Raw genomic sequence first — 25,436 nt, 5'->3', positions numbered from 1 at the left:
ACGAAACATCGTTGGTAACAAGGACTGTAGACACACAATAGAATTTAATCGCTGGTACCACAGTTTCACACTGAAAATTACAATACCTCCAACTTAATAGGTTTCATGTTTCAGAGTGAATAGGTTGCTTTTACAATCTCTCACTGCCAGTGATGCTCTCAGATTAGAACCCACCAGAGTCTCTTTATCTAGAAACAAGGCCCTTGGCTACATACATAGGTTAGGTTTGTCCAACTGAAACAAAAACCCTTGCATTCCTCTTCCTCCTTTATAGTCTAATTCCTTTGATGACCCCAGAAAGAGCTTCAATTTCTGTTCATTTTGGCAAGGCATTGATAACACTGGTGCAGATACTGGAAGACACAAGAACTCTGGTAGGTCACCTAAAATCTGATCACCAGGCTCCTCGACTGACTTAGTAATTGCATTCTGCAAATATTTACTGAGCATCTACTAGTTATCAGGCTCAGTTGCAGACTAAGGATACAGTGCTGAAAACAATCATCCTAGTCCCTGACATCACAGAGCTTATAGGAGGATAAAATTTCCCATCTCCATCCACAAACAAAACAGATGTTTGTGATATAAATATTTCATAAAATTAGTGAGTCAGGCAAATGCAAGTGTTATTACTATTTGTGCTATTTCTCTGTCTGTGATCTCTTACATGTTTCCCCAACTTTCAAATATTACCAATTACATTTCAAATGATTTTCTTATGAATTCTGAAGAAATGGTCATGCATGGCTGCATCAGTCCATAATCCTCCATCTGGAACCCTTCAGGCCCAATATATTTTTTAAATTCAGGTATTACTTGGGTCTTAGGTAATTCAGAGCAGATATAAGAAGTAACACTCTCTAACGGGACTGGGGCAGATCCCTGTAATCGAACTCAATATTTCTACAGTGAACCATAAGAATATTCCCACTCAGCAGGGTAAACAAAATACATATAGTCATGTCAGTTTAATTTAGTTTTGGTCATCAGATTAATTATTTAAAAGTTTAAAATAAACTAAGTTTGGTTTTCAGGTGGTTTTTCGATTTTGGAATTGCATTTAACAAATTGTGGGGCTAGAGTACATATTGTTGGAAATAAATAAGACACGGGTTTGGAGCTTAAAAAACAAATTTTTCAGAGATACTCATGACAACTGAATTTGCTATAATGGTATCTGACCTATAGATGACCTACACTTTATAAATAAACTTAAAGCACCTCCAGGTCCATTAATATTTCATTGGTCCATAAAATACTCCCAAGTACTTATATTTGTCAGCCTCATAGAAGGCTATATCTGATGCAGCAACCACAAAAATAAATAAATAAATAAATAAATAAAGGCAGACTAACTCTGGTGTCCTGGATCATAATTCACATAAACATTAGTCATTACCTATAATATAATTTTTAAGGCCCCAAGAGGGACCCATGAAAGCTGGCATGACAAAACTGGACCATGCCATATGGTGGATCAACATTTCACATGCTCGAAAAGGCATTATGCAGAGAGATCTCTCTAAAATGTGCATTGGAGCCAATGACTTCCACTTAAGACCTCACCCCCACAACACTTAGACTAGAGGCCAAATTCCTTATCTTGGTCTGGCACCATCTGACAGTATCTTTCTCCATTTCTATTGATGCTCCAGTCACAATGGCCTTCTAATAAATGAAGCTCCCGTCTACATTTGCCTGACTATTCCTTCTGCCTAAAATAGTTGAACAGGTCCCACTCTTTTCACACAAAAAGACCCTTGACCCCATTCTTATCTGATCACCCTACTAATTCCATGTGGCCTACCTAGATAATTTCTCCATCTCTATATCATTAACTTAATCATATCTGTAATGTTCCCTTTGCCATGTAAGGTGACATTCACAAGTTATGGGAAATAGGACATGGGCATCTTCAGAGGGTGATCTTACTGTCTACCACATATCATATTCTCCAAGGTGTTAGCTAGAAATCCAGAGATCAAATCCGCGTTCCAGCCAGTAGAAGAGGAAGGAGGGGAAAGCATCACGACCTCCATCTGCTTTGAGGAGCCTTCCCAAGGGTGCCCCCTCTGTTACTTACATCTCATTGGCTAAATTTAATCACAGTACATTCAAAGGAAATACAAGAGAGACGAGGAAACGTAGGTTTTATCCCAAGGGTACGTGCCCAGCTCAAAATAAAGGTTCATTATGAGAATGAAGTGAGGATAGATATGTAGAGGTGCCCCAGCAACCCATACTACACGCCCCTACTGGGATGTAGGTGTGACAATGGCAGGAATTGTGTCTCTGGTGGCTGTTCTTTCCCATAAAGCTTGGACAGCATCTGGGGCTCAGCAGGCACAACAGCTACAAATGCAGGATGAAGCCATCCTGCTGGAAGCCAAGCTCCTCGGAGGTAAGAACCTCATTTCTCACACTCATTTATTACTCCAAGTGCCTAGGACAGTGCCAGGCATACAATAAGCTTGTGATATTTGTTGACTGAAGAATGAATCTTATCTCTTTAATGTCTGGAGCAGAAGTTCTCAGTCAGAGGTAATTTTGATCCCCAGGGGACATTTGGCAATGCCTGAAGACATTTTTGGTTGTCACTACTGTGATAGGGGAGTTACTGGCATCTAGTGGGTAGAAGACATGGATGCTTCTCCACATCCTACAGAGAACAGGACAGTCCTCACAACAGAGAATTATCCAGCCCCAGGTGTCAATAGTATTGAGGAAAGGGTGTCAAAAATTCATAGACCTCAATAATTCCAAATGTGTTTTAAAATGTCTATCAAAATGTCTATCAAGAACTGTCTGCTAAAATACCTGGATCCCCACTGCCCTCAAATTAGAATTTAATTTCTGTGATGTGAAGCAGAAATCCCTTTGCGGTGTGGCCTACACCTGCACATCTTGCTTCATGCCTCCTGAAACCTCCACGTCCATCTTGCTGGAGAAACACCGTCTCCTTGCAAGTCACCAGATATACCTCTACATCCATGAGCTCCTTTGCTCAGGGAACTTCGCCTTTTTTGCCTGTTTATATTTTTAAATGTCTTTAAAGAACCAATGCAAGGGTAATTTTCCTTTTGGAGACTTTTTCTAAAATAATTTTTAGAAGCTGGTGCATTTACTGGTTCATTAGTTTTCCAGGGCTGCTGTTAAAAAGGTACCAGAAATTAGATGGCTCAAAACAGCAGGAATTCATTGCTTCACAGTTCTGGAGGCTAGCAGTCCAAAAAGAAGGTGTCAGCCAGGTCATGCGCTCTCTGAAGACTCTAGGGAGAGGATTCTTCCTTATCTCTTCCAGCTTCTGGAATCCCCAGGTATTCTTTGACTTGTGACAACTCAGCTCCAGTCTCCTCCTCTGTTTTCCCATGGTGATCCCTCTTTTCTCTTCTTCTTATAAGGACAATGGTCATTTTGGATTAGGGCTTTCCCTACTCCAGTAGGACCTCATCTTAACCACTTATATCTGCAACAACCCTATGTTCAAGTAAAGTCATATTCTGAGGTACTATGTGTTAGGATTTCAACATATCTTTTGAGAGGGACACAACCCATAACAATAAGCATAGTAACAATTAAACATACCAATCTTTGAAGAGAGAATGAGAGAAATTTAACATACTGATTTAAACAAAAAAGGAAAATGTATTGGTTTACACACCTGGACATACCAAGAAGTAAATGTAGCTTCAGGCATAGCGCGATCCAGGAGCCCAAATGCCACCCTAAGGTCTTGATCTCTGTCAGTCTCTAAACTCTGATTTCTACTGTGCTTGGCTTCATTTTCAGATGAGCTTTCTCTATGTGGTAGCCCCTAGACATTACCCAGAAGTTCTATTAGGAGGAAGTACAGCAGATATGAACTTGTCTCCCTCTAGTTCTGAGATCTGGCAAGATTGAATATCATTGTACTACATTGGGTCAGAGGGCCACTTGAACATATTGCTGTGCAATTGGCTTAGCCTGGTCACGTGGGCATGCCTGGATTTAGGAGTAGTAATGAGGTCAGCTCTCTCTACAATTCTTGGCCTAAGAATGGAGAAGAATGACACTGTGGAAAATCAGAAGAAAGAATGGTTGCTGAAATGGAAAAGAGAGCAGATATTTACTGCAGATAATTTTCTGTTTCCTCTTTCCTGGGAGATGCTAAGCGAGTTGATGTAAAACATGACATCATTCTTGTTAGATTTTGTGAGAAGCACCGAATCATCAGACATAGTAGGTGATCAATAACTGTTTCTCAAATTGAACCGGGATTATTTTCCTCGTGTTTTTATGGCTCTCTGTGGGCATCTCTTCTTTTCTTTTGGTCTAAGTGTCATTATGCATGCTCTTCAAACACATCACTGTTTTTGCATCAGTGAAAGCAGTAAGTCATTCTAAGTAGAAACCATTTTCTCTTCTCTTTTTGCAAAAGTGTGATCTTACTATTGGTGGACATAGAATTATCAGGTAAAGCTACATGGCTATTACTATTGTGACAGCAATGTTTAAATGCCCACCTTCCTCTCAGGGCTCCCACCAACATCCTCAGAAGATATGTGATTTATAAGCAAGAAGATTATGCTCAAAAAATCCCAATGATTCATTTTCTGCCATTCTAATGTCACTCCATGAACAGATGTTGCTCAAAGGATACGTCAACAGCAACTGGGTTCACCAGCTTTTGCCAAAAAATTGTAAAAGAGTTTGTGATTTTAATCAAAATTTGTCATCCACCCAGAACTTAAGAAATGAATTTCCATCAAAAGGAAATTTAAGCATCTGAAAGTTACCTAGCCCCAGAGCCACGAGGGTGAACTCTGGGTCCAAAAAGAAAATAAAAATCAATCATGACAATTATTTTACTAAATTATTTTAAACTGCAGTGTATCAAGAAGGCTCAGGTAAATGTTGGCTGTCACACCGACAAGCAGTGCTGTCCTCATCACTGACCTTTTTCTTGTTAATATGCATGTCAGTATGCAAAATAGAAGTGTACCATAGCAGAGCCAAATGCACTCTTCGTTTCTAGAGGTTCCCAAAACAATCAGCAGAAAACGGAATTCAAGGAACAGTTCTGTTTCGCTAAAGACATGAACAAACAACCTTTAAAAATTGTCTTATTTGCGGGTTTGCTCCTTCATCATGGCAGCTCTCTTGTTTCAGTGGACTCAGACCTGAACTTGCTTCAAAATAAGATGGAGATGAGTGGGATGCCCTGATAACAAAATATTCCACGATACCTCAGTCACTCAGAGCTCACTTCTCTGCCAACTTCCACATGTAGAATAATCCAAAAGCCAGCAAAAAGCACAAGAAATGACCCTCAAAATAGCTAAAATAGATGCTGCCAAACCCAATCACTTTGCTAATGAGAGACTGATAATCAGAATCTGTAGACACCTATTTAACTAGCAGTAAAAACCTAACCGTCTCAGAACTGCTCCACGTGGCATGTGTAAAGCAGAAGACAAAGATGATTTTTAAAAATCAAAAGAAAGAACCGCTTTTGTGACACTTCAGTTAATCTAAGTATAAAAAAGGCACGCATGGTATATTAGTTTTCTATTGCTGTGTGACATATTACCATCAGTTTAACAGCTTACAATGCCATCCATTAATCAACTCTTGGTTCTATAGGCCAGAGTCCCAGCAGGGCCTGGATGGGTTTTCTGCTTAGGATCCTACAAAGCTGAAACCCAGGAGTGGGCTGAGCATCATCATATCTGGGGCACTGGAGAAAGATTCATTTCCTACCTCATTCCGATTCTTGACATAATCCAGTTCCTTAAGATTGTAGGAACTTAAGTCCTTATTTTCTTGATGGGTGCTAGCAGGGGCCACTCACAGCTCATAGATGCCACACCCACTCTCCACCTTCACAGCCAGCAATGGACACTCTCCCTCATGTCAAATCCCTCTCATTCTTTAAATCTCTTTCTTCAGGAAGAGCTCAGTTTCTCCTTCAAGGTTTCACCTGATTAGGTCAGGCCCACCTAAGACAACTGCTCTATCTTAAGGTCAATTGATTACACATCTTAATTTATATCAGCAAAAATCCTTTTTTCCATAGAAGTAATAGTTCAGCATAGTCACAGATTCCTCCTACACTCAAGGAGAGGGGATTATCCAGGGCAAGGGTCACTATGGATCATGTTAGAATTCTGCCTACAACTTCTGGCATTAACATAGGATGAACACAGAGCTAAAAATCTATACCTAGAAATCACTAACCTTGCAACCCTGGCCTCAGACTATTCAACCCAGTATACACTCCTTGCATTCAGCCACTGTTACTGAAGTTGCTCGAGTTCTCTGAACCTCAGGGCAATTCCTTTCATTGATGGAAAAACAATAGTATATACCTCAAAGAGTTGTTATGAGGAGTAAGGATTAACTCTATGTGACTACCTAGCACAGTACCTGGCAAGGAAGAGGCACTTGAGTAGCTCTTAGCTATTAGAATTAATATTAGCTTTACTGTTAGTATCTTTAATGCTATTCATGTCTGAATTACTTCACCAGAATTGAGATAAGCCTAGACTGAGTTCACAGCACATCTGAGAAAATCTCTGTGGCTTGTGTGCTTTAACATGGATTCTGGGAGCAATAAGCCTGGTCACTGATGCATCAACTCAGGAATAAAAGCAACTGGCCCCTAGCAAGAAAGGAACAAGAATATCTCACATTCCAGCTCCATTTACAAGAGTCATATCGCTCTTTGTAGATTCTTCAGACAATAAGAGCACAAAGGCTTCCAGACAGGAAAGCCTGAGATATTCTAATATACAGACAAAAACATTTGTAAGATTCCTCAAAGCACATAATCTCCACCCAAAGCAGACAAGCAACTGAAAAAATAAAAATGCCCTCCTCTATCTATTTAAACCATCACAGGCTTCTCATTTGCATTTGCTTTAATTCAAACAACATTGTATGTCAGGCAACTTCCTTCGAGATACAACTTATTCCAGCTCCTTTCGCTTCATCCCTCAAGGGAAGGCACTAAAGTAGATGAGGTGGGGGCTGTTGCATTTTGAGGACTGTGTCCTTTCTGGAAGCATCACGCTCTTTTAACTGGTTAAGGACAAGGAAGCATTTTCAGATTTTGTCTAGAGCAGTAGCCTCCAAAGTAGAAAATAGGCAGGGGAAAAAAAGACAACATTAGACCTTCCATTTATGCTTATTTCGTACTAAAAATAAGAAAGAAATTAAGCTTTGTTATATTTTAATAAGCAGCTTGGCACTTGTCTCACTTGATCTGAGTCGGTTGCATATGGTGTTGCGAGAGTCCTAAAAGAAGATGGGAATCCTACAACCTAGCAGAATTCTTATTCCTTCTAGCCTACAGCTTTCTGAGGTTTTTCACAATTTATACATACCCAGTAATATGGATTCACAGATTGCACTATCTGCGCTTAACTATAGCAGCTCTCACAAAAAGGACAGGACGAGTGGCTTAAAAATTCCTGCAAAGAAATCTGAGTTGAAGGAAATACCAACAATGCAAGTATCTGCATACATACGACAAGAAAACCAGCAGAACCGCTCCGACTCCTAGTATGAGCATTTTGTCAGTTATGTTGTGATGAAAATAGTGATGATCAACTCAGATCTGCCAGGAAATCAAACCCAAAACCCACAGAGTTACCAAGATGATTATTTTCAACATAGATTTACATTTATATCCATGGTCCAATATTTTCTGTACTAGAATGTAGACTCCAGAAGGGCAGGGACATTTTTTTTCAACATTGCTTCCTCATTTTTAGCCTGATGCATAGTAGGTAATCCACAAATATGTATTAACAAGCCATGCATTCTGTAAAGATAAACGGAGCAGACTATATTTTCCAAGGATATCTCCAACAATATCTCCCATCCCACATGCGGCTTACAACGTGATCTTGTTAATTTGCTTATTAAAGAGGCATAGTCTAATTCCCTACTTCTTAAATTTGGGCAGGCTTATAACCACTTTGACGAACAGCTTATGAAGGAAAGAACACGGTGTGACTCATGAGGCTAAGTCAGGAAAAGCCGCGCAGACTCTCCATCTGGTTTTCTTGGGATGCTTGTTTCCTGCGGGAAGCAAGCTGCCAGGTTAGAAGTCCAACTACACTGAGACCATCAAGGTGGAGAGGCTACATGAATGTGATCCGGGTAATAGCCCCAGCTGAGTCCCTGTGCTGCCAGACATGTGAATGGGACCCCTCAGACGTCCAGCCCATCAGATCTTCATGTGACTATAGCCTTGGCCAACATTGGGCTACACCAATGAGGGACTCAAAATGAGTACCATCCAACTGAGCCCTTTCCTAATTCCTGACCCAGAAAATGTGAGCAAGTAAAATTGTTGGTTTAAACCACCAAATTTGGGGATAACTGGATACACAGCCCAAGGTAACCAGAACAACAGCCCCCATCCAAGTACGTGCTGGGTCTTGGTATGCTTGAAATAACATGAAGCCATCACAAGTCAGGAAACATAAAAAATTTAGCATGCAGTTCACATTTAATACTAATTTTGTTTAGTGACAGCAAAGAGGTTTTATATTATTAATAAATAAAATAGATTAGATTGTTTATTTCAGTTTTTATCTTGTTTAAAGTTCTACCTTTTTATTTATGCTTTACAGTGGACATAAGATATCAGTACTTTAGTACAAAGGCATGATTTGTAAATAAATATACAAATTTGGGGAGTATGCTCAAAATATTTTAAAATCAGGGTGCATGATTAAATTGCCAGCCACTGAGAAATGAACAAAATAAATTAAACTTCGTCCAACTTTCTGCATAAAATTTCAGAGGGTTCTTGGAATTCTGTCACCCAAGCCCGAAATCCCATCTTGAGTACTTGAAGAAACAACATGCATAGTGCTTCAGCACAATGTGTATTACAGTTATCAAACCTCTTGGGTTCAAAATCTCTGTTCTGCTTCTCACTAGCTCTTTGAACTTTGAAAATATATCCAAAAGCAACAGTGTACAAGAGTATGTAAATAAAGAGTATGCATGTGTACCTGACACAGAGGAGCACATACATACATGTACCTACATGTTTTTGCATCTGCTTATAAGGCCGTAGGAAAAGGAACAGAAGAATGTGCATTAGATATTTAATACCAGTGACTTTAAGAGAGATGAGAGATGCAGGGGAGTAGAGAAAAAAATTTCTCATACACTACACAGCTGCACTTGCTATAATGAAGTCGTATTTGTTTTGTAATTTCTAAAAACTTAAGAAAGTAAAGAGAGACCTTGCAATTTCATTGTATGATCTTAAATCACCTATGAGTCACACCCTTCCTTTTCATGGAGAGGAGTTTGTAGTCTTTAAAAGTGAGTGGATCCTTGTGCTTTTTACCTTTGGGGATGGGACGGGTATGTGTGGTGGGGTAGGAGACGGGAAAGGGAGGAGGGGCATGCAAAAATTAAAACTCTTGGGTTGCTTCCATTTCTTGGCTATTATAAATAATGCTGCTGTGAACACTGGGGTGCATGTATCTTTTCTAATAAGTGTTTTCAGTTTTTTTCAGTTATATACCCAGAATGGAATTGCTGGGTCATATGTTAGTTTTATTTTCAGTTTTTTTGAGAAGCTAAACACTGTTGTTTTCTACAGGGATTGCAGCAATTTACATTCCCACCAACAGTGTACAAGTATTCCCTCTTTTCCACGTGCTCATCCCCAGGTGTCCATCAACATATGAACGGATAAAGAAGATGATATACCTGTATCTGTATCTATACACACACATAAATGTACATACAATGGAATACTACTCAGTCATAAAAATAATAAAATTTTGCCACTGGCAGCAACATGGATGGACTTGGAGTGTATTATGCTTAGTGAAACAAGCCAGACAGGAAGACAGATACTATGTGTGTGTGTGTGTGTGTGTGTGTGTGTATATATATATATATACATATATATATATATATAACATATGTGGAATCTAAAAAATAAACAAACTAGTGAATATAACAAAAAAGAAACAGACTCACAAATAAAACAAATGTGGTTATCAGACGGGAGAGGTAAGAGGAAGGGCAAGATAAGGGTAGGGGATTAAGAGGTACAAACTACTATTTATAAAATAAGTAAGATACAAGGATATACTGTACAGCACAGAGAATATAGCAGATGTTTTATAATAACTATAAATGGAGTATAACCTTTAAAAATTGTGAATCACTATGTTGTACACCTGAAACTTACATAATATTTTACATCAACTACACCTCAATTAAAGAAAAATTAAACTCTTGGACTTTCATGTTTCAAACCCATGCTATAGGAACCAAATACGAAAGAAACAATGATGAGAACTTTTTCTCACAGGAACTATCTTTTGTTTAAAACTAGAAATGTACTTGCAATTGGCTAAGTATTTACCAGCACTCGAAGAAAACATTCAATTTAGATAAAGACTCAGAATATTTTCAAAGTACCTACCAGTACCCTCCAGCTGCCTTCAAACACTGCTTTACCCCTCAGACCATCCCAATGGTTAAGTCAACACTTCAGTCATTCACACCTTAGTGTGAAATACTATCATAAGCCAATTCGGTTCCTCAGGGAAATTCTTCTGGAGTACAAGGGAAATTTGCCTGAAGATGTTACACTTGGGAGTCTTTTGGCAAGTGTCAAAAACCTAATTTAATTGGACTTAAGCAAAAAGGGGCCTTTATAGTCTTATATACCATTAAAGTTAAAATGATATTGTACCTTTGGGCAGAGCTAGATCTGGCAATCCCAAGATTTCATCAGGACTCTATTTCTCATCTCTTCATCTCTTAATGTGGCTTTATTCTTTGGCTGACTCTCCCTACATAGTAACAAAGCACCAAACTTCCATCCTATGAACTTTGTGGTCCTAGCGAAAAGATGGTTACTTATTCCCAATTAAACCCATTAAAGTGCCCAGCATTATAACTGGCCACATTCGGGTCAGCTGTCGTCACACCTGGAGTAGGGGGAGGAGTCATACCTCTCCAAAGCTCATGGACTGGGAGGAGGGATGCATGATTCCCCAAAAGGAAATTTAGGTGCTGTTACCAGAAGGAGGCCTGGACAGCTGTCTATTTCAGGGGATACAGAGAGGGAGTGATTCAGTCCACTGAGCCCCGAGTCCCGGGACCCATCCTGTAGCACAGAGTCTGTCATAAGAACACAGACATGAATGAGGCATCAAAGAGTCGTGGAAAGCGAGAAGGTCACTCAAGGACAGTGCAAATATGTGCCTTGCTGATTCAGAAGGACGAGTGATTCTTGTACCCTTTAGAGTTTGAGAGCCCTGGGATGTGAACTTGGTTAAAAAGGATGCTCCTGCTATAGCTCCCTACAAGCCCACAAGCTTGAGAAGAGAACACTAAAGGCAGTGCTTACAAACACCTGGAGCCAAATCACAGTGGTCTCCCTCCTGCACGACGACCGGGTAGGTGTGTGAATGTACGGCAGCTCTTTAAGTTCTCTGTGCTTCATTTCCTCCTCAGGAAAATAGAGCTGATTACAGCACCAACTGCATAAGCGTCCAGCTGGCATTAATTGAGATTATATTTTCTTCTGGAGTTGCACAAGGGAACAGTTAAGAGGGTGGGGAATGGAATCTGCTGCTTGAGAGGAATCTCTGCTCCCCTGCTCATGGCTAAGTAAATGGGGTGATGTATTTGACAGCTCTAAAACTGCTTCCTTACCAGGAAGAAGTAAAATTGATAATAGCACTTGCCTCCCATCATTTTTACAGGGTTGACATCACAGGTGCTCTACACTGTTCCTGGCAGATAGTAAGCGCTCAATACATGATAGCTGCTGGTCTTATGGGGGGTTCTTCTCTCATCCAGTTACAAGTTCTGTGAGGACAGGATTTTTGTCTCTCTTAGTTGCTGCTATAACTTAGAACAGAGCCTGGCACATGATAGATGTTCAATAAATATTTGTTAAATGACCAGTTAAATACCTGTCCTCTAATGGACCTGATGGAAATATATTATCTCAGTCTTTAGCCTTTTCACCTACAGCTTCCCATATTTCCCAAATTCTCTGATCAGGATTTTTTTTTATTCAATGAAGAGTTATCAAGCACGTATTTTATTTCAGATACCAAACTACACTCTGGGAATAGAGCAGTCAACAAGACGTGCGTAGCATCTTCTCCTAGGAGTTTATATTCCTGTGGAGAGAGGCAGGGGGACTACATTTCAGGTGGTTGATAAGGTCTGTGAAAGAAATAAAGTCCAGTGATGACAGGAAGTTGGGAGGTTTGTAGTAGAGAAGGGGTGGTCAGGGAAGGATCCTGAGAAGGTGGCTTTTGAGATGGTCTTCCTGAAAGCTAGGAAGAAGCCAGCATGGAAAGAGTTAATAGAAGAGAACTTAAGGTAGAAGTCATGAGGTGGGTTATGGATCAAAGTACACTCCCCAAAAAGATAGGCTGAAATCCTAACTCCCTGTACCTGTGAATAAGACCTTGTTTGGAAATAGGGTCTTTGAAGATGTAATAAAATTCAGATGAGGTCATACTGGATTAGGGTGAGGCTCTAATCCAACAGTGTCCTTCTAAGAAGAAAAAAGACAGGGACAGACAGGGAGACTGCCATGTGACAATTGAGGCAGATATTGGAGTGATGGGTCTACAAACCAAGGAACACCTAAGACTGGCAGCACACCAGAAGCTTAAAGAAAAGACATGGAATAGATTACCCTCCTAGAACCTTCAAAGGGAACATGACCCTGACAACACCTTCATCTCAGACTCCTAGCCTCCAGAACCATGAGTAAAGAATTTCTGTTGTTTTTTAGCCACCCAGTTTGTGGTAGTTGGTTACAGCAGTTTTAGAAAATGAATACAGTGGGAATATGCTTCTTGTTCAGCAAAGAGGAAGAGCAAGGATGGTGAACTACAGAGGAGGAAGAAAGAACAGGGTTGCAAGGGGCGCTCAGGTAAGACCTTGTCAAAGCAGGAGGACCAGTTAGCCTGGAGATAATTATCCCTGTTATGAGCTTGGAGTGGCTTTTAATACCTTAGGCAAGCAGCATCATTTATATGCTGAAAGGAGGGACCATCATCAGCATTAAGTGAGCCCAGAAGCATCCTGCAGAACCAGGATTTGCTCAGAAAGCATGTCAGATATTGAATATGTCCTTGCGCCTTCTGATCTTCCTACCTCAAACCGTAATCTGCCAATTGTTCGCCCATACTAATTTAACTCATTAATACTGTTCCAGAGGTGATGCATGTATTTTCCATGAATGTGAATATACACATACATGTCAACATACACGTTTTGCATATTGTCCTAAATCAATGGAGCATACTTAAGAAACGGGTACCAGTTCCTGCTACCTATGGTCAACCTAGCTCTTGGGGTTTTATTCCCTATTTCTCTCTCGGAGCATGGAAATACTGCATTTTGTATGTTTTTCCCCACTGTGATCATTCTGGTTTTGTGACTGTGTATTAGTTACCCTGGCAACATGGTAGACTTGGATCTGATTGGTCAGGTTGGCACGTTCACTGTCAGAGCTGTGGACCCAGTTTAGAGTGTAGATGTGTGCATGTTAACCAGAGCTACACAGACAAGCTTGGCCAAGAAAATCTGATCTAGCAGAACTTCTGCCGGCCAAAAGGACATTTCCCATCCCTGCTGTGAATGTCCCTTGCACTGCTTTTAGGAAAATGTAGGAGCTCGTCTATGTCTTTGATATATGTTAGAAAATGTGCCCAGCATTGGTATGTTCAGACTGTAGTGCAGAATGCATTTATTTGTAATGAGAAATTAATTCTCGAGGAACCGAAGGCAGAATGGTCCAGTTGCTGGACCGTGGGATTAGAACCTGTTACACAGCCTTAATTCTGACTTGCTGTACAATCTGGAGTGAGCCACAAACTCAGCCAAATGCTTCATTTTCTGTAAATAAATTTCATTCGTAAAGAAAGAGCCTTCTCTTAAGAAGGAGATCCTAAGAGTACAGTATGCTAACGATTTAAACTGGGACAAAATTCTTGCACAGTTTATGCCAACAACATTGAATCATTTATTTATTCAATTTACCAGACGCATCGTTTACTTATTAGATTCTGGCTCTATTCATTTACCAATTACCTAGGGAAAAAAACAATCCCTTACATATAGCTGAAAATCTTTCCTAGCCAATGAATAAAAAAATCCCAGCACAGAGTAAAGTTAAGTACAGGCTGATGCCTAACAAAGTAATAACTATATTTTTCTTATTTGCACAAATTTCTACATAGCCAGACCTGGCTCATTTTTTGCAACCTTTGCATTTTCAAAAGCATGTCACTGACACCTAGATCTACCACACTCTCTGCATTGGAACATATTATATTTAACCGTACTGTATAACCAGCATAGTCTTAATATAGACGTAAAAGTCATTGGCAAGCAGTCATTTTTCACCTGGGTTAAGTGTTACAGTATGTTCAGCTCCAGTAAAGCTAACATTTAGGCTGTCCAATTTCAAAGGGGGAAAAAAAAAAACCTGAAGGGAAAAGAGACAAGAACCACATTCCAAACAGTCTTCCAAAAGAGATGACTGCATAGTAATAATTCCTCTGCTAAAGTTACTGGGGGAAAAAACATGCCTTCTAAAACTCCTGTTTTCCCCCCATTGAGAATAAATGCCCTATTAACCGTGCATAGAGCAGAGACAATCAGAGGACAATCAGGGAACCAACCAGCTCCTGCAGGATTTAACCAATAAACCAACTGATATTAGCTCTCAAATATCACACGCTTTCTACAATATCACCTTATGTGCTTGGGTTTTCTAAGTGAGTCCTGTTTGCAAGGCTATCAGCAGTTCACACCAAGCAAATATTGTTTATAAATCCTCTAATTTTCCTACACGTAGCACAATTACATAGCCTGAGATTTGTGTGAGAAGTGTTAATCTCCTGAGTGTAAATATTTTAAATATATTACAATTGTTATAATTTTGGTATGTTTTCATTGTGGATGTCACACACACGGGAAACCCCAAAATGGAAGTGGCCTGGGCCTCTTGACCCCTAAGGGGCCTGCTTGCTCCAGTATTTGTGCCCAGGGAAAGTTCTTCAAGGGATGATCCTCTCTTAGGAGGCAGGTGGCAGACTTTTGGTAAGAAGAGGCTTCTGCCTTGAGCCCCCACTACGGGCCTCTCCTCCCTGACTGGCCCTGCACTCAGAAGCCGCCCTCCCCAACCTCTCACTTCCTACAACTCTGGGTCACAGACAAGTGCCCAGAACATCAACCTCAGATTTTCAGGGAAGATACAGCAGAGCAAGAAAATGAAAACCACAATGTAAGTCTGTGGGGATAGCATTCATCGAAAGGAAAAAAAAATAATAAGGGCAGGGCTGGGAAGGGGAGAGGAGGGTGGGGGTTAGAAACAACAACAAAACCTCATTTGGAGCCAACAAAGATAATCTAAGGGAAAAGCAAAGAATGGAGCCCAAATGAAAGATTCCGAGCAAATCTAGGGAGAGGACACAGTGACGTGCTAGGAGACAAAAGGACGAAGGACGCGGGCATTGATAAAACGGGGACAATGAAAACGCATCACAAAGCCTTGCAGTTCCACATACAAGCCAAGGTACATACACACGCCAATAAAAGCAGGGAAGTGGGGAACAAAGGATGTCATAGCAACCTCGGCAAGCCCGGTCATGCTACCCACTGCCGTGCTCCCGGTCATCCATCAAGGAGCCTCCGAGATCCAAACCTGGCTTTCACACGGGGAGGGCTGGGGCCGCCCTAGTAACAGGGGTCCAGGCCCCTGCAGCTCACTCTTGCCTCCCTTTCTTCCTTCCTCCCCCCATAAAATCCAAGCTAGGTCTGTGCCAAGCCTCCCCCTCCCCTCTCCCAACAGCTGCTTTTCTGAAATGCAGGGAAACATAATCTGGACACAGCATCCTGACACACTCATGTCCCCATTTGTGCTTCCCCAATTGTTTCAGATCTGGGTAAAGCAGCTTTCCCCTGTGTTCTCAAAAACTCCCCTGTTCCTTTGAAAACAAAGACAAGATAATAACAAAAGAAGAGGGGGGAGCACATAATGCATTTTGCTTGATCTTGCGAAATCAAGCATCCCACCGTCTGAATTCTTCTGGGATTGTGGATTTCTAGTGGGATATAAAGCTCATTTACCTGTGCCTAATTCAAAAGAGAAATGCTCATTTCCTTCCACCTCTATCTTCTATTTAAATTATAGGTCTCTTCTTTATTAATAGACCATCGTTTCTTTCTCCTTTCTTCTGGTTTGAGTGAGGGAAATACTGTGACACCAGGAAAAAAAGGAAAGATGAGTGTTTCACCAGCAAGACTTGGAAGGCTGTAGAAAATAAAAGAGAACTTTTACAAGAACCTAATGGAGATATTGACATGTGTGTCTGGAAATCTAAACTTAGCAAAGTGTAAGGAAAGAACAGGCTTTCTCACTTTATTTCTGTATCTGGAAAGTTTCAGCGGCTGGTACCATATGAATATTTATTAATGCATTGTGAATCAGAACCTGTGATTATTACTCAAACTATCTTTTTACCTTACAAGCTTCAACTCAGAAGAATAAAAACACATCTGCTTTTGCTCTTCCCATATTTTATTCAATGTTTTAACAGCTTTGCTGTAAATATCTCATCCATTACGATTCAGTTGTGACTACATCGGCTTCACGTCTCCCGTTTTATTACTGTCATTGCAGTGAAACAACACACTGTTAATTCTGTTAACTAACAAGTTCATTGTTCAAGCTAGTCAGCGATCTCCTGTTTGTTGGGTCCACATGTTAAAAGAGAATTGGTTATAAATCAAAGAAGGGCTTGAGTGAGGCATGTTCCCTTTGTTCGGATGAGTGGGTCTTTATTTGAGATTGTCGTTTAACATGCTGCCATGGAAGAGATGAGTAAATCTGAAGATACGGCCAAATCCAATCATATCAGATGAAGAGGTTGCACAGCCCTCAAAGAATTCAGCTCTGGAATATGCAAGCACCCTTACAGCTTCAGATTCTCTGCGTGAAACCTGCACCTCCTTTACAATTCCCAGCCAACGTAGACCTTGTAAACCTGTCCTCTGCTAGATTCTTTCAGCAGAAACGTGTTCCTACTCCTTGTCCCCGAGGTTGTGACTTAGTTTGTCTCTCAGTGGGGTCTGACAGTTAGGAATGTGGGCTCCACAGTAACAGCAGGTCTGGCTTGCGTTCCAGCTCTGACATCTCCCAGTTGAATGGACTCGGATGATTTACTCACCATTCATGAACCTCATCTTTAAAATGGGAGCAGTCATCACACCTGCTCATCAGGTGGTTGCGATAATGAAAGGAGCAAATCTTTGTAAAATTCTGTACAGTCAGGATTCAGTGCAGGAAAAAGAAACTAGATAATTCAAGCATAAAATAAGTTAATCTGGGCAATAGGTACATATCGGTTATCTATTATTATGATACTGTTGAAACACACACATGCATGTACACAGAGGCACACACAGAAGCTTAAAACAAGGAGAATTTATTTAAATCATGGGTCTGCAGATCAGAGATTTGGGCTTGGTGGGGCTGCTCTGGGCAGTTCTTCTAGGCATGACAGTTTTGCTCCATGTCTTGCTCTTGGCTGGTGCTTATGGGCCAAATGTGTGATTTTCCAGGATAGTCTGGGTATTTTTATGGCAGAGGGAGAAGAGCAAAGGAACTGCTTCTTAGGTCGTATTTGCTAGTTTCCCATTGATCAAAGTAAGTTTCAAGTTCAGCCTACAGACAAGGGTTGGGGTAGACAGAATACCGTCCCAACTCAGAGTGGCTGGATCTTAGGGTGACCAACCATTCTGGTTTTCCAGAACGTCCAGAGGTTCCCAGAATGCAGGACTTTCAGTTAAAACTGGGGCAGTCCTGGGCAAACCGAGATGCACCAGTAACTCTGTTGGTACCTTTACGGGGCAAGAACATGAAAGCAAGGGTCTTATGAAAGCGATTTATAAAAGTCTTATAAAAAGGATTTAGACAGCACCTATCAAATCGTTGGAAGGACTGGAAGGGAGACTATTGGTTTGAAGGTCATGGCACTGATTTTGCTGTTATTACCACTTCTGCTGTTATCCCCACCAAGCGCTGGATGGAACCTGGTGTCTAGTTGACCGGGAGTCACACTGTGAGAGCTTGCTTGTTAACTGTCATGGTCACAGGGAGTATCTCTGCCCCTCACCAGACTTCCAGATCTCCCACAAGGGCAACTGATAAATAGAGCTTAACTCTAACCCGGAGCTCTGACCACAGGGGAATCTGGGACTTCACGCTACTGAGCTTCCCAACCTCCCAGAAGAGGAGGGAGAAATGGACCAGAAGAGGAGGGAGAAATGGAGTGTGAGAGGCTGGCTCCAAATATCCACCACAAAGGCTTCCATGAACACATGGCTCTTGGGGAATGTTATCAGCTATGGTGGTGATGCTCAGATTCCTTCAGGTAGATTCATTCATATAACCTACTATTAATCCCTGGGCTGGTAACCCTCTCTCTAATTTAGCTAAAATTATGGGCAAACAGGTTACCTCCTAAGACATTTGATTCCTAGAAGGCTACTCTCAAAAGAGCAGAATCATTATAAAGAAAATGGTTTTTGTAGCATTTCAACTTTCAGGGACAATTGGGGGATATTAAAGAAGACACAAGCTGGTTTTTTCACCTTGTTTTGCTTTAGGTATTATTGAGTTTTCTTCCTTTTTTTTCCCCTTTAATTCCTCTTCTGAAAATTATCTGGGTATTCTCAACCTCTGAAAGGTTTTGTTGCAACTCTGGGTGAAGATTTACATCGGTACTCATCACTTTAGCCCAGCTGACTTCTTTGTAATCACATAGTTACAAAATAAATGAGAAAAGAGAAAGAATTCTGAGGGCATCTGAATGAGAATCATAGATCCTGGCCTATATCTGGCCTATTCATAAGAAAGAAAGAAAAAAAAAAACAGAACACCTTATCTTAAGAAGGTCATTTGAGTCTACTGATTTCAAAACACAAATGAGCTGAATTTATTAGAAAAAATTCTGGTTTATTAGAGGTGATTTTTTTCTAAGATACAGTTCCTTAAGGAAAACATACCTTAGTTGTGATTCTAAATCTGTCTCCTGAGAAATCTTGGATGCCTGCTGATCATTTTGAATTCTTTGCCGCCCTTAACTTTCTGGCTGCATGTTAGAAATCATTTTAAATGAATTGAATAAAATTCACAAGTGTTATATGCCAGCAAATGATGAACTCACAGGAAATATGACTCAAATCCACTTTTTTCATTTTGTTTTTTTTTCTAATAATAAATAGCAGTGAACAAATGTGGCTTTAATGACATCTTGGAGTGAGAGCTTTTATTGATATATTATCAGTTGGAAGCGTGTAATGCTTTGGTGAAATAAACTCCATTCCACATATATTTATAACCACAATGAAAAAGGTGTGTTTGTTATTTTGTGTGACACTTCCTAATGCTAGTGAAGTTTTTATATATGAAGATATACATGCACCATCATAAAAACGAACAATATTTCAGCTTACGAAACATTTCTTTGATTGAAGGTGTTTTTGTACTTACTTAGTTTCCAATTACTTTTTTAACTTGTGCTCACAAACTCACAAATACCTTTTCCTCATTCCTTTAAAGCCATAAACAGATGATCCAAATTGTATCAGTTGAAACAAAATGTGGTGCATCTGTTCCGAGTGACAAGTCCTTCTTTGGATGGCTGAGCTTCTGGCCATTAGCTAATTACAGCTGGTACCAGGTCAATCTATTTGGGTTCTAAGAAATGGAAACTGGCTTAATCAAAAAGGGAATCCACTGGCCCATGTAAGTGTGGAGGGCTGGCTTCAGATACAGTGGGGATGAAGGTACTCAGTGTCACTGGAACCTGGTATCCCTTCACCTCTCAGCTTTGCTTTCTGATTTGTGTTAGCTTTCTTTTAAAAGGGAGTCTCTCCACAAAGTCACAAGACGATAATAGCCCCAACACACACACACACACACACACACACACACACACGTTCTCGCTCTCTGTCTCCCTACCTCCCACCCATTACCAGTTGAAGAAAGTCAAGGATCTGCCTACCATTGGCTCAAATTGCTCACATGCACATTTCTAAACCAATTATTGTTACCAACAGTGTATTAGCTATCTACTGCTGTGTAACAAATTACACTCCAAAATTCAGCAACTTAAAACAATATGCATTTATTATCTCAAAGTTTCAGTGGGTCAATGATCCAAGCAAGGCTTGACTAGGTCCTCCAGCTCAGGGTCTCTTACAGGCTGCAGTCAAGGTGTTAGCCAGGCTCCAGTCATTTCGAGGTTCAACTGGGGAGGATCCACTCCCAAACTCACTCGGTGGTGTGGGTAGGATTCAGTTCCTTGCGGGCTGCTAGACTGAGGGCCTTGGTTCTTCACTGGCTGTCTGGCAGAGGTCACCCTCTGTTCTTTGCTACGTGTCTATCATTAGGGAAGTTCATAATAGAGCAGCCAGCTTCATCAGAACCAGCAAACGACAGAGACAGAAAGATGGAATTCAGTCTTTGATCCTAATCTTGGAAGGGACATCCCATCACTTTTGCTGTATTTTATTCATTAGTAGCAAGTTGCAGCCCAGCTCACACTCAAGGGGAAGAAATTACACAAAGCAGGAAATATCAGGAGGTGGGGATCTTGAGAGCCATTCCAGAAATTCCTACCACAAAGCATAATGAAATTGGCTGATTGGTTTAAATATGAATAATTCCATGTTATTTCCATGTATATTAACAGTTGTTTTAGCCTGCACGATAATTCATTGAGTGGACATACCAACGCTTATTTAATTTTAAATTGATTAAACAGGCTTTAAAATTTTCTCTGCTATTGCAGATAAAACTGTGGTTCATCCTTTTTAAAAAATCATTTGATAATCACATCTAAGAAAACCCAAACTTAAGTGCTCAGAGGGGCATGGGAATGCTATCCCTCTAAAGAAACAGCTATCATTCAGGTGCAGCTTCCTGTCGACATGTGGGAACATGAATACTGCTAACAGAACTTCTGACTTTTCAAGAAAAATACAAAATTTATACCTGTATGTGAAGTGTCCTATTGATTCCATTAAAAAGAAAATATACCTAAACAAGTGAGCTGGCCAAACAAAACTGATCTGTGTGCTGGATTCGTTACACTGGCTACCAGTTTGAGACTCATGACCTAGTAGCTGTACTTCTGAAATCAACCCTAAAGGGAAAAAAATATCAGGAAATAGCAAAACTATGGAGACAACAGAAAGATCAATGGTTGCAGAGGTCAGAAGGAAGGGAGGATGAATTGGCAGAGCACTGAGGATGTTTAGGGCCGTGAAACAATTCTGTGTGATGACTGCAATGGTGGATACGTGTCAATACCTGTGGCAGGTACAATAGCATTACTGAACACTGATACAAACTACGGACTCTGGGTGACGAAGTGTGTAGGCTCCTTGACTGCAGCAAACATACCTCTCTGATGCATTGATAATGCAGGAGGCTATGGGCTTGTGGTGGCAGCATGTTCATGGGAAATCTCTGTAGGCTTCACTCCATTTTGCTAGGAAACTTTAACTGCTCTAAAAAATTAAGTCTATTAAAAAAAACAGGAAATAAAATTCTTTAAGAAGAATAATCACTGCTGTGTAAAACAAATAAGAATGAAGTTACACCAATCAGTGTCTATTGGAAAGGAATACATTTACAGACTAACGAGTACCTCTGAGGGGCGGGGTTCTATATTTGTTTTTTCTCTTGGTCTGTTTTCCAGACCTTCTTCAGTGAGCAAACAGTACAGGCAGTCCTCACTTTGCACAGAAATGTGGCACTATTAAAAATGACTAGGCAAGTTGAAACTGTGCAAACTGATATTAATAATCAGTGGTAAAAATTCCAGTCGCACCATGACCTTTAAAAATGTTGATCAAAACATTAAAACTGTCTTACTGTCACTTATAAATGCATACAGAAATGAAAAACAGTACAACTAAAATTTATTTAGTCCACTCTATGTTCATCATTAGAAACACTGAGAATTAAACTATTTCTTTGTGAAAACTGACTAAGCAGTTTGAATATGACTGTTCTTTTCTCTGCATAATGTACGATAGAAAAAGAACACCTTTTCCATGCCTTGATTAATTGTCTTACTTAATCCTAAACTTAGATCAGCTTCTAATGTTTTCATTACATACCTCAGTGTGGTGAGCTCTCTCTGTGAGTTCCTAAATGTGATGGGGTTTTTTGTTTGTTTGTTTGTTTTGCCAGCATCACTTCCTCTGGGACATTGTCATGACCGTTTTCCTCATTTATTGATAAGTTTGCCTCCACTAAGTTCCTCTGGCTGCACATCTAGAGTTTCTCCAGCAGCAGCAGAATCAACATTACCATAGTTTGCTATTTCTCTGATAATTCCATTTATGCTCAATGAGAATTTCAGTTCCAGCAACACTTTTTGTTCCTCTGTGGCTCTGTTATCTTTGTTAACCAATTCCTTCTTTGCTCATTTTTTTATGAACTGTCATGGGGGGTTATCACTGGGAGGCAAGGAGGCAACACACCCACACACTTTGCTGTCTGTTTGTGGACTGAACACAGAGGCACAGGTACCGGCTGCTGACAGACAGCAGAAGGGACATGAGAGGTCACTGCTGGGGGAGCACGTCTGCTATTCACATAGTGATTCATGGGCCAAAGAGTAAGCTGCAAAGATTGTACTTTACACAATTACTCAGTTAATATACCATGGTACTCAAAAAATGAATCATGTTTTAGGGGGACCAGTATTATTAAGATATGGTAACTGAAATTAGTGCATAGCAGAACCACAAAGCAAGGTACTTCAATGTTTGAAAAAATTAACTTTATTATAAGAGAATGATTCTGTGCTTTTTTTTTTTTTTTTTTGGTCACAGGCAGACTCAAGGACTAAAGATAGATTACTAAAAAAAGACACACTGTTAGTTGAGTTCAGTTGATTTATGACCCTGGAGACCCCATGGAACATGCTGTAATGCTATTTTGTTCAGACTCCCTGTGAATAGGTACATCTGGAGACATATATATTTATGGAAAATGATAAATATTTTTTCTCCCCTACCTTATGTCTAAGTAGGTCATGCTGGCAATATTTTGAGTACCTATTACATTTCATCCAACGTATTTCCAAGAGCATGTTAAATGTAGTTAGAGGACGCACATAGGTGGTAACACTGAGCATCCCCCACCTCAAAGTCCTGTAAATATGATTGTTCTTTGAGACATAAACTGGGAAACAGAGAACCTCATGGATCAGAGCAAAAAAATACAAAGTCAACTTAGAAATGTGATTTTAAAACCCATTTGATGTTCTTAATAGATGCAAAATGGACAAAATTCAACAACTCTTCATGGTTTAAACACAAGGAATTTGGCAAAATAGCAGTCTGAAGGAAGTTATTTAACAAGGTAAACACCAGTAGCAAACATCATTCCTAATGTTGAAAATTTATAAGAATTGTTATCAAAGCTAGCAACGCAAACAAGCATGCCTCAACACTGTTCTAACGGTCCCAGGATGTACAAGGAGAAAGAGCAAGCAAAGAGGAGTAAGGATTAGAAAGGAAGTGATTACCATCAACATTTGCAGCCAACAAGATCACCAATAAATAAACCTGAGATTCAGCAAATGATCACAACTAAGGAAAAGGTATATCAAAGTTGCTAGACATCAGATGGACATAGAAAATGTCCTAGACACTAGAAATAATCAATTTAGAAAATTAAAGGAAATGTCAATGTGATTCCTAAGCCAGAAAAGCTGGAGGTAACCAGATTGAAGATATTAACACAGATAAGCAAACATGTGGACACTTAGCGGACTAGGTAAGCCACGAATTCAGGGACAATGAGAATCACAGAGGGCTATTATCAGTGAAGTCCAGACAAACCCTATCTCACAACACAGGTATCTGATATAACTCTCAAATATGCCATTGCTGTGAAATTAGTTAGTACGTGAAACCATTACATTTCCTAATCACATATAACTGAATTACCTGAGGTCACCGCTTTCCTTAAGATTTCAACAAACTTGTACTGCGCCTTTTGTTTAACAGTCTTTGAAGTCCAATGCTGCTGACAGTTTAAGTACAACCAGTGCTGATCCATAGGCTTAGTCAGAGTCTCTGAGCCCATTAGCAAAGAATTATACCTTTCCAGGAACACAGCCTTATCCAGGACCCAAACCCTCTTCTTTCCCTCAAAGTCAAGAACAAGATGTTCCTGGACTTCCCATGCATTGCTTGCCACAAATTCCTTTGAGAGAATTTGACCAGTTGAGCCATATTGCCTTACCCCAGAAAAAAAATGCACATTCATGAAAATATCATACACATTTCCAGGAGTTTCACAGACCTCCTCAGTCCTATCCAAGAGACTCCAAAATAACCATCCTTGCTTTGCAGTGTGTGATTTTCAATGCTCATCACAGTGATTCAAAATAAAGATTCTCGGGGAGAGGATACAGCTCAGTGGTAGAGCATATGCTTAGCAGGCATGAGGTCCTGGGTTCAACCCCCAGTACCTCTACTAAAAATAAATATTTTTGTTTTTAAAACCCCCTCTATTAAAACCCCCATTATTAAAAACAAATGTTTTAATTTAAAAATAAACCTAATTACCTCCACCCCCACCAAAAAAAAAACCAAAAAGAATAATTTAAAACTTAAAATTAGAAAACTTAAGAAAAGAGGCTCTTCTCATCGGCTGCCTGTGTTCATATCCCAGCTGGGTCTTTAATCAGCTGTGTGGGTTTGGTTACATTACTTGACTTTTCTGGGCCTCAGTGTTTCCACTTGCAATAAGAATCATAACAGTTATCACCCCATTAGGTAATCATGACAATCAAATGAGACAAGGCAGGGAAAGCTGTTAACACAGTGCCTGCCGTGTGATAAATTACCAATAAATGTTAATTATTGTTATTTTATTATTAACTCTCCCGTGACTGCTTTGTCTTTTACTTTCTTTCAGCTTTTTTAAATGAATACACTTTATAACCTATACCAGACTTTTTCAACCTCAGCACCATTGATATTTGGGGCCAAATGACTCTTTGTTGTGGGGGATTTCCTGTGCTTTGAAGGATGTTTAGCAGTGTCCCTGAACTCCACCCAGTAGATGCCGGAAACACTCCACAGTTGTGTCCAAACATTTACATGTGTCCCTTGGTGGGCAAAATTACCCCTGACTGAGAAATCACTGCTCCCTGCTTATTATATGGATATGTTGAGTTGGTTTTTTTTCATGGCAGAAGCAAAAGTAGTTATACTGTTTAAAATGATACCATTGCCGATGAAAAAGCAATAATGTCAAGAAATCTGTACCCAAAATGTAGAAGGGCTCAGCATGAGGAAGAGGAAGTGATAGTGGGAATGAGGGTGGGGAA

At 40.1% G+C, this 25,436-nt stretch overlaps 1 protein-coding gene and 1 long non-coding RNA gene across 19 annotated transcripts in view; one reads left to right on the top strand and one right to left on the bottom strand.

Moving 5' to 3' along the window:
* Positions 1-9,812, top strand: part of LOC140687464 (uncharacterized) — a 30,079-nt gene extending 20,267 nt beyond the window's left edge. Inside the window, exons 2-3 of the long non-coding RNA XR_012061830.1 lie at positions 7,949-8,145; positions 9,611-9,812. This is a non-coding gene — a long non-coding RNA (uncharacterized lncRNA). The remainder of the gene's footprint in view (positions 1-7,948; positions 8,146-9,610) is intronic.
* TSHZ2 (teashirt zinc finger homeobox 2) overlaps positions 1-25,436 on the bottom strand; it is a 911,650-nt gene that overhangs the window by 689,889 nt on the left and 196,325 nt on the right. The gene's annotated exons all lie outside the window — the stretch shown is intronic.

This window comes from Vicugna pacos, chromosome 19 (genome assembly GCF_048564905.1).
Source record: "Vicugna pacos chromosome 19, VicPac4, whole genome shotgun sequence".
NCBI lineage: Eukaryota > Metazoa > Chordata > Mammalia > Artiodactyla > Camelidae > Vicugna > Vicugna pacos.
This window is presented reverse-complemented; position numbering and strand designations above follow the sequence as displayed.